The sequence below is a fragment of the Coregonus lavaretus genome (assembly GCF_964263955.1).
Source record: "Coregonus lavaretus genome assembly, chromosome: 20".
NCBI lineage: Eukaryota > Metazoa > Chordata > Actinopteri > Salmoniformes > Salmonidae > Coregonus > Coregonus lavaretus.
This window is the reverse complement of record NC_140007.1, coordinates 20383954-20392972: the sequence shown is the minus strand read 5'-3', so window position 1 is coordinate 20392972 and position 9019 is coordinate 20383954. Positions and strand designations below refer to the sequence as shown.

The 9019-nt window shown below is 42.6% G+C and overlaps 1 long non-coding RNA gene across 1 annotated transcript; it reads right to left on the bottom strand.

Moving 5' to 3' along the window:
• Positions 1 to 453: 453 nt before the first annotated feature.
• LOC311147529 lies at positions 454 to 1735 on the bottom strand. The gene is made up of 4 exons (XR_014614797.1): positions 1333 to 1735; positions 907 to 1010; positions 674 to 752; positions 454 to 581 (listed from the first exon to the last, which is right to left on the bottom strand). It is a non-coding gene; the product is annotated as an uncharacterized lncRNA (long non-coding RNA).
• Positions 1736 to 9019: the final 7284 nt, after the last annotated feature.

Genomic DNA, 9019 nt, shown 5'->3' with positions numbered 1-9019 from the left:
AAGTGCAACCAACATCTCTTCAGGTTGAATTAACAGTAGGTTTACCTGCTACTTCTGCTTTTGTTTTTCAACATTACAATACAAATACAGTATTAATATCAAAAATAAAGTGCAACCAACATTTCTTCAGGTTGAATGAGCAGTGGATGAACCTGCTACTACTCTCATTTTAATAAACAAACAATATTCAACAAAAGATCAAGTGTAACCTACTAGGCTACTCTTCAATGACTACAGATTTTTTTTCAAAAATATCAACTGATCAACATGAACTGGCTGCAGAACACTTCTCTGTGCGTTCACTATGTCGCCAGCAGTACTAAAAACTCGTTCTGCTGGCACACTGGTGCCTGGAATGCACAGGTACCGTTTAGCAAGGGTGGAAAGTACAGGTAGCTCTTTCTCCTGAGATCTCCACCACTTCATGGCATTTTCAGTCAAAGGCAACGCATCTTTTGCTCGGTACTTTAACACCTCTGCTCTGGCTGTCTCGCTTGTGGATTTTCTTTCTCTTTGGGTGAAGGAATCGCCAAACAGCGCATCTAAGGCTTTCTTCTTACAAGGAGGTGACTCATTTGGAGCTAGAATATAAGAAATATATTTCAAAATATAGTCATGTTTCTCATTAATACAAAACAACAACAATCTTTTATTGGTATCACATGAAACACACCTGTGGTCTCTTCATTGAATCCTGACAGCTTTGTGCTTGAGCTTCCCTCGTCTTCCTCCTGATTTCCCATTGCTTGCATCTATTGATGTAAGAATGTGTGAACTGTTCAAATTTCTGCTCTGTAATACTGCACACATAAATTTAGAGGAAGATAAAGAACAGATGAGATTTGAGAGAGGACAAATGAAAGGGGAGAAGAGAAAAGAGCAGAGGAAAGAGGAGAGAAGAGTTACCTGGTGGGACACTTCTGCCTCAAAAACCAGTTTTGTGTAGACCTGTTCTCTGTCCTCTTTTTCCAGGTAGGGCAGTTCTTTAAATCGCGGGTCCAACGCTGATGCTGTTTAAAGAACAAGAATATTGCATTCATTGCATTATTAAATTAAGTTGACCTGAAATTGCAAGTGATGACCACCTCCTCATACACAAAATAATCAGAAGATTAAACTTTAGTATGTTTAAAAGAAATGTGGCACAGTGATGATGTAAAGCCACCATGAACTAAGAATTGTATTGCAGATATCTTGTTTACTTTTCCATATGAAAAAACAACTCAAATTCAAACTTGAAAACGCAAAGGTGTGGCATTTTACAAATTAATACAGTCTAATAACCTAAAATATTAACCAAGTTGATTTTAATTAAGACTCCAAATTAATTACCTATGTTGAGAGCATCTTGGGTGCCTCTGTAGCGTGTGGAGAGGTCACTGGCCATCACCCTCTTAATCTCTGCAACCAGGGTTGAGTCGTCTTCGCATGGCTGTAGGTGTTTCAGCAGTTTTGCTTGAAGAGGAGCAATTACAGAGAGAGTTGGCTGGTCTTCTTCACACATCACAGTGGTTGCCATTTTGACAGGACCCATCAACTGAACAATGTCATCCATGTTGGCAATATCACTCTCACTCAGCGTGCCTACATCTGTGACCCCCTTTCGTAGATCCTTGGACATCAGAGTTGCCATTATAGCTGGCTGTTGTTCCAAAAAACGTTCAAGCATTTCGAATGAACTGTTCCATCTGGTGATTATGTCTTGGATCAGTTTATGTTTTGGTAAATCCATCAGAGTTTGTTTTTCCTGTAGGGCATGACATGCAATCGGGCTGCAGTGAAAATATCCAACAATTTTTCGCACTTTCCCCAATAACCTGGAAGCACGGTCCACCCCCAAACCCTTCTGCGAGGCAAGGTTGAGTGTATGTGCGAAGCAGGTAATGTGTGGACTGAACTGGGCTTCTGCACCGGCCACAATCATATTCCTGGCGTTATCTGTGACGATAGCAGGATTCTTGTCGTAGATTTTCCACTCCATGCAGGCTTCACGCAGTAACGCGCCAATATTTTTACCAGTATGGGCTTCATTTAAAACTCTGGTTAGCAGAACAAAGGTCTTCATTTTCCACTCCGGATCAATGTGATGAGAGGTAATTGTCACATACCCTTGATTTGAGCATGACGTCCAGCCATCTGTAGTTATCGCTACTCGTTCAGCTTGAGAAAGCGACAGCTTCACATCATTCTTAGTACTTTCGTACAATGCAGGAATAACCTTTTCTGAGAAGTGTGGTCGGCTTGGTATTGTGTACCTTGGCTCCAATGTTTGAATCATTTCACGGAATCCCGGATTTTCAACCACACTGTAGGGTCGCATGTCTTTGCAGATAAACTTGGCAATTGTTGCCGGGATGTTTTTCGCCCGAGCTGAGTTTTGGCCTAGTCTCTGACTAAACATGCAGGCGAGACCTGAGGCTTCTGCAGAGTTGACTTTACCTTTCGCTGCTGTAGCAGCGGGAACGCTGCAAGAGGTGCCTGGACGGTCGGTGTTGTGTGAAATCCCATGGCGCCTTAGTAGGTGGTTGGAGAGATTTGTCGTGTTGCCGTTGTACTTTACTTGACCTTTACATATCCTACAAACAGCGAGCGACTTATTTAGAACATCTCCATCTTTGCAAAAGCCAAAGTGTTTCCACACACTGGACCGCAATGGTGGCTTGATAATTTCTCGCTCGTCGGCTTCTCCTCTGTAGTCCGCCATGCTATGTTTGGTTGTCTTTGCGCCTTTGCGCTGCTGTTGGCGCGATGACGTCACGGATAGGCAGACTGAATCGAGTAATGTTTAAAGCCTTTATCATTAAAAGTGCTAAGAAAAAACATCCATATAAAGTCTGACGTGCTTAAATCCAATGGGTTATTTCCTAGTATCGATACAATCGATTTATTACATTTTAAAACGATGTTAGATCGATATATGTTGTCCAAAAGGCCAACTCGCCGAGCACAGATCGATGTAGTTGGATCATAGGAATATAAATCGATACATCGATGTAGTAGATGGATCGTTACACCCCTAATATTTTGTATTAGATTACCTCCGACATAGGGCCAAAATTGGCATGTGAAGTAAGTTGAAATTAAGTTTGTTCAACATTCTGACTTTTTAGGGGACTGTTCGGGAATGCTAAGCCTGCATGTTAGAGACGAGTGTGTAAGTATTTCATTTTAGTCATTTAGCAGACACTCTTTCCCAGAGCGACTTACAGTAGTGAGTGCATACATTTGTCATACTTCTTCGTACTGGTCCCCCGTAGGAATTGAACCCACAACCCTGTTTTTGCAAGCCATGCTCTACCAACTGAGCCACATAGGACTCCACATTGTCAAATGCTAATTAAATTTGATTATTTGAATTAAAGCGATTTCTAAACAAATTGGTTGTCATTTGTTTTGGGGGGGATGAGTGCAATAAAATCTTGAATGAGATTGAATTGGGTAAGCACAGAGCTTTTGTTGCTGCTACAATGTACTATATGTCCTTTCTTAAATTAAATAACATTTGCACAATTATTCAGAACTGTATGCATAATTTCTTCACCGAGGTCTTTCACATAGCGGTACTCAGTGTGCTATGTGGTCCTCACACCTGCTGACCGACCATATAATAATCATAATCAGATTTCACGTCTCTTTAACATGATGTGCACCGCCAGGCCTTCAGCTGCCTCTTATTAGATTTTCTCATTTGGAATCTAATTTCATGTCGAGAGAGCTCCCTCTCATCAACCTTATTGAGTTGACTTAACTTATAAAACCTGTGGTCATGTGAGCACAATTCACCCAGGAGACAGAGACGGGCCCTGTCATTGAGTTTGGGAATGTGGTAACACTGACAACGGGGACGGACTGGGATCAGAAATCGGCCCAGGCTTTTCTATAACACCGGCCCATTATTTTCCTCGAGGCTTCCACACCGGCCCTATTTTTTCTTGAGGCTCCCATTATTAGCCAATTAATTTTAATTCTGTGCAAAACCCTCTATTTAGACAGATCTACAGAGCAAAAGATGGACCAGCTCATCTGGCATTTGCCCGAACTGCCCTATGGCCAGTCTGTCTCTGACTGACATGGACATGTGGTAACACTGACATCTGTATTGGGTTTATAACCAGAGTAGACCATGAATGATAATGTTTACCTATGAAAACATGTTTTTAAATACGTTTTATCTTTACATTCACTTTTGCATTTGCCATTTACTGTTTTCATTGGGGGTTTTGGTCCAGTAAATGTTTACACTAGGCAATGTAAGAAAGTGCAACTCTTTCTACACAATTCTTATTCAGTCTTATTCAGAAAACAAAACTTTTTTACATTACTTTCCTGCCTTTCATATACTGTATTAACCTGCCAGTTGCCTCATTTTTTCCCAGGTCACATGCATCCGACCTGCAGCACGTATACTTACTTCAAAGGAAACAATTAATTCAATAATGACGATATTCTACTAAAGATTATTCTTATGTGCTAAGTGAGGAGAGGATCTGACTAGGCATGTTATGTCAAACATGAAATTGGGAATTTATACTTCTCAGAGACAGTGCACCACGCCCATGTTAGGGTGTAGGAGGGCTGCTTGAAGAGCTATCATATTTCATTCCCAACTCTAGAAGATAGCGCTTGATGGGGGAGCAAAGCAGTGCTAGCGGAAGTCCTGCGTGTTGACATCACCACCTTTGGAATGCACAAATCTCACCTCGCGCTGAAGGAATAACCTGGACGTAACTTGCGACCCCAGGTAGGCTGATCGTCTCTGTAACATGTTACATTGTTGCTACGTTATTGTTACATTGTAGGCCTACATCTAGTTTATATTAGCCTACATGATATAGTAGGTGAGTCACAGAGCATGCTTCGCGGTCGCACCTGGTTTGCTCTCTCTCACTCGCATGCGGCAGGTAGACAGGTAGGTAGACAGACTGAAACAAAGATGTAGCCCAGCCCCAACATCGCTTATCCGTTCTATATTGAGAGGAGCGTGAACCTCGGTAGGTATTTCAATGGCGGAGGTGGAATGATAAATCTCTCCAACGTTGTATGGCCGTGATGTTTTGCCTTGTAGTTTCTCCCGCCCTAGGCTTATAGGAAGCGACCCCATCCACCTGCGAGTTCTACTGAAATAGGCAAGTATGTATGGAATGAATTAACAAAGACAAGCTGTTACCTGGGCAAATAATTATATTGGGGCTGTGGTTAACATGCCTGCTGCAGAACCAGAGAGACCCGGGTTCGAGTCCCGGTCAGGCTACCTTCACGAGTTTACAACACTACTGTCAGAAGTGGGGGCATGATGCTGCCAGAGGTGCGGGTAGATATGTGAAACGGCATTAAACAAAGTTGCAGCACGGGGACATGCTTCCCAAAGGAGGGTCAGCATGTTTGACTTGGAACCAGAGAGCTGGATATGGGGTTCAGGGCCTGGCAATAGTCACTGTTTTGTGAGAGGCCAAGCAATAAGCACTGGCAGTACAACACCTTATTTCCAGTATAGACCATTATTTTACTCTTTCTGGGATGCACAGGAGAACAGTTTTCATTGCATAACCATAGGCCTACTCTGCTCTGTCCAGTCTGTGACAGACAAGAAGTATGGAAGAAATATGACAGAACCATCGATTGAGTTGCCCTCTTCCCTGGTGTGATGAAACAAAGTTTTACAACAATCAGGCAAGCAGCTACATGTCATGGCCTTCACGGCCCTCTGGCTGGAAAGGGTGAGTGTACTGAACACATAGGAAAATAGTTGTCATATGTAAGCTAGACCTTTGTCTTCGGCAGAAGAGGGTAAAATAATATTACTTAATATTTTGAAATCTAAAGTTGTCAAAAATAGTTGATGAACACAGTTGTTCATGTGGACTGGTGCCCATTGCATGCCTAAACATGCACCCAACAGTTTCCTGACACACACACACACACACAGCTGTCCTCTCAGTTTAGTGTCTCTTCATGTTATCAGCCTCACATCACTGCATGCTTTGATGCTGGTGATCCAGCTCTGATGCCCCTCCCTGTCTCCTACCTCAGTCAGACACCTGCAGTATTATGGGTCTTAGAGTGGTGTCTGTCTGTGTAATTAGACCATTCAAATTAGAGGGCTGTCCAAATGGCGGGCAATCAGTATTTAAGCATCTGTACTGGCCTGGGTGTCAGAGTGGGACTCTGCGTTTTCAATGTTCCCATGGGAAAAGTGAGGCACACTTGGGGCTGTGACCGTCATGGATTTTTGGATGATGGTAATTGGCCAGCCAAATGACTGCAGTCACCGTAATAACCGTTTGAATAGCCATATATATATATATATATATATATATATATATATATATATATATATATATATATATATATATATATATATATATATACATACAGTGGGGAGAACAAGTATTTGATACACTGCCGATTTTGCAGGTTTTCCTATTTACAAAGCATGTAGAGGTCTGTAATTTTTATCATAGGTACACTTCAACTGTGAGAGACGGAATCTAAAACAAAAATCCAGAAAATCACATTGTATGATTTTTAAGTAATTAATTTGCATTTTATTGCATGACATAAGTATTTGATACATCAGAAAAGCAGAACTTAATATTTGGTACAGAAACCTTTGTTTGCAATTACAGAGATCATACGTTTCCTGTAGGTCTTGACCAGGTTTGCACACACTGCAGCAGGGATTTTGGCCCATTCCTCCATACAGACCTTCTCCAGATCCTTCAGGTTTCGGGGGCTGTCGCTGGGCAATACGGACTTTCAGCTCCCTCCAAAGATTTTCTATTGGGTTCAGGTCTGGAGACTGGCTAGGCCACTCCAGGACCTTGAGATGCTTCTTACGGAGCCACTCCTTAGTTGCCCTGGCTGTGTGTTTCGGGTCATTGTCATGCTGGAAGACCCAGCCACGACCCATCTTCAATGCTCTTACTGAGGGAAGGAGGTTGTTGGCCAAGATCTCGCGATACATGGCCCCATCCATCCTCCCCTCAATACGGTGCAGTCGTCCTGTCCCCTTTGCAGAAAAGCATCCCCACAGAATGATGTTTCCACCTCCATGCTTCACGGTTGGGATGGTGTTCTTGGGGTTGTACTCATCCTTCTTCTTCCTCCAAACACAGCGAGTGGAGTTTAGACCAAAAAGCTATATTTTTGTCTCATCAGACCACATGACCTTCTCCCATTCCTCCTCTGGATCATCCAGATGGTCATTGGCAAACTTCAGACGGGCCTGGACATGCGCTGGCTTGAGCAGGGCGACCTTGCGTGCGCTGCAGGATTTTAATCCATGACGGCGTAGTGTGTTACTAATGGTTTTCTTTGAGACTGTGGTCCCAGCTCTCTTCAGGTCATTGACCAGGTCCTGCCGTGTAGTTCTGGGCTGATCCCTCACCTTCCTCATGATCATTGATGCCCAACGAGGTGAGATCTTGCATGGAGCCCCAGACCGAGGGTGATTGACCGTCATCTTGAACTTCATCCATTTTCTAATAATTGCGCCAACAGTTGTTGCCTTCTCACCAAGCTGCTTGCCTATTGTCCTGTAGCCCATCCCAGCCTTGTGCAGGTCTACAATTTTATCCCTGATGTCCTTACACAGCTCTCTGGTCTTGGCCATTGTGGAGAGGTTGGAGTCTGTTTGATTGAGTGTGTGGACAGGTGTCTTTTATACAGGTAACGAGTTCAAACAGGTGCAGTTAATACAGGTAATGAGTGGAGAACAGGAGGGCTTCTTAAAGAAAAACTAACAGGTCTGTGAGAGCCGGAATTCTTACTGGTTGGTAGGTGATCAAATACTTATGTCATGCAATAAAATGCAAATTAATTACTTAAAAATCATACAATGTGATTTTCTGGATTACGTCTCTCACAGTTGAAGTGTACCTATGATAAAAATGACAGACCTCTACATGCTTTGTAAGTAGGAAAACCTGCAAAATCGGCAGTGTATCAAATACTTGTTCTCCCCACTGTATTTATTTTTGTTAAGCACATTTTCTCCTCTCCTCCGCTCCGGTCTGTATTTGCTGCCATAGAAATAGAATGAACAGAACCGGCATCCCCATTCAAGTCAATGATGACATAATGGATGGAATAATGGATGGACTGGCAGCCATTGCGATTGTACCAATAGGAGCAAAGCAGCAAGTAAAGTATCTGCTCAAATATGTGCTGTGATTCGTTGATTCAACTCAACTGACATTCCATTGCATGAGCCACATCAGTAACATGATTTGAATGCAAATTTGCAATAATTTCCATGGTAATGTTCATCACAATACCAGGCAGCCATAGATGCGGTAAAGGAGTCAATGGAAATCAGACGTTCCATTGACCAAATTGGCGCACATCCAACAAATCTGATATAACAAACAGTGTCATGGATGCCAAGGGAAGCCAGGCTTCCCCAAACATTTGACAAATAAAAAAAGACAAATTATAAAATAATTAATCTTTTGTCTCTGTGTTTTCATAATTTTCAGTCAATTCGCAAGTGGCTGAATCTCACTGGAGAAATCATCCGAACGAGGGGAAAAAGCACCCCTCTGTCTCAGTATGTGTATTTGACGCTGTCTGGAACAAAAGATTATGACATGTTGCTGCCCTAGAATTTGATTGATTGATGCCAGCAAGCATTATGCCTCACTGATCATTTTTAAAATAAAATAATTAGCCAATCAGTGTTGAGCTGAGCTCAACTGTGGGTTGTCCTGGCGCAGCAAAACTCCCCCCAAGGGAGGCCAGTTTGGATTTGGCTTCACACCAATCAAATCTCATTCTAAGCAAAACGTCATAATTGTCAGACAAATGTGTCTGTTTCTGGTCTGCTTGAGTTGATGTCCTGCAGTAGCTAGCTTGCTAAATCGGCCCTTTCCTAAGCCATAGATGGAGATGTGGATTTGGACTTGTGGTTTTGACTTAAGTCTCTGTACAGGCCAATGATTATGATGGCGATTCTGATCTTACCATAAATTCACATAATGTTCCACTGGCCTGAGACGATTGCAGTTCAATATGTAGCCTA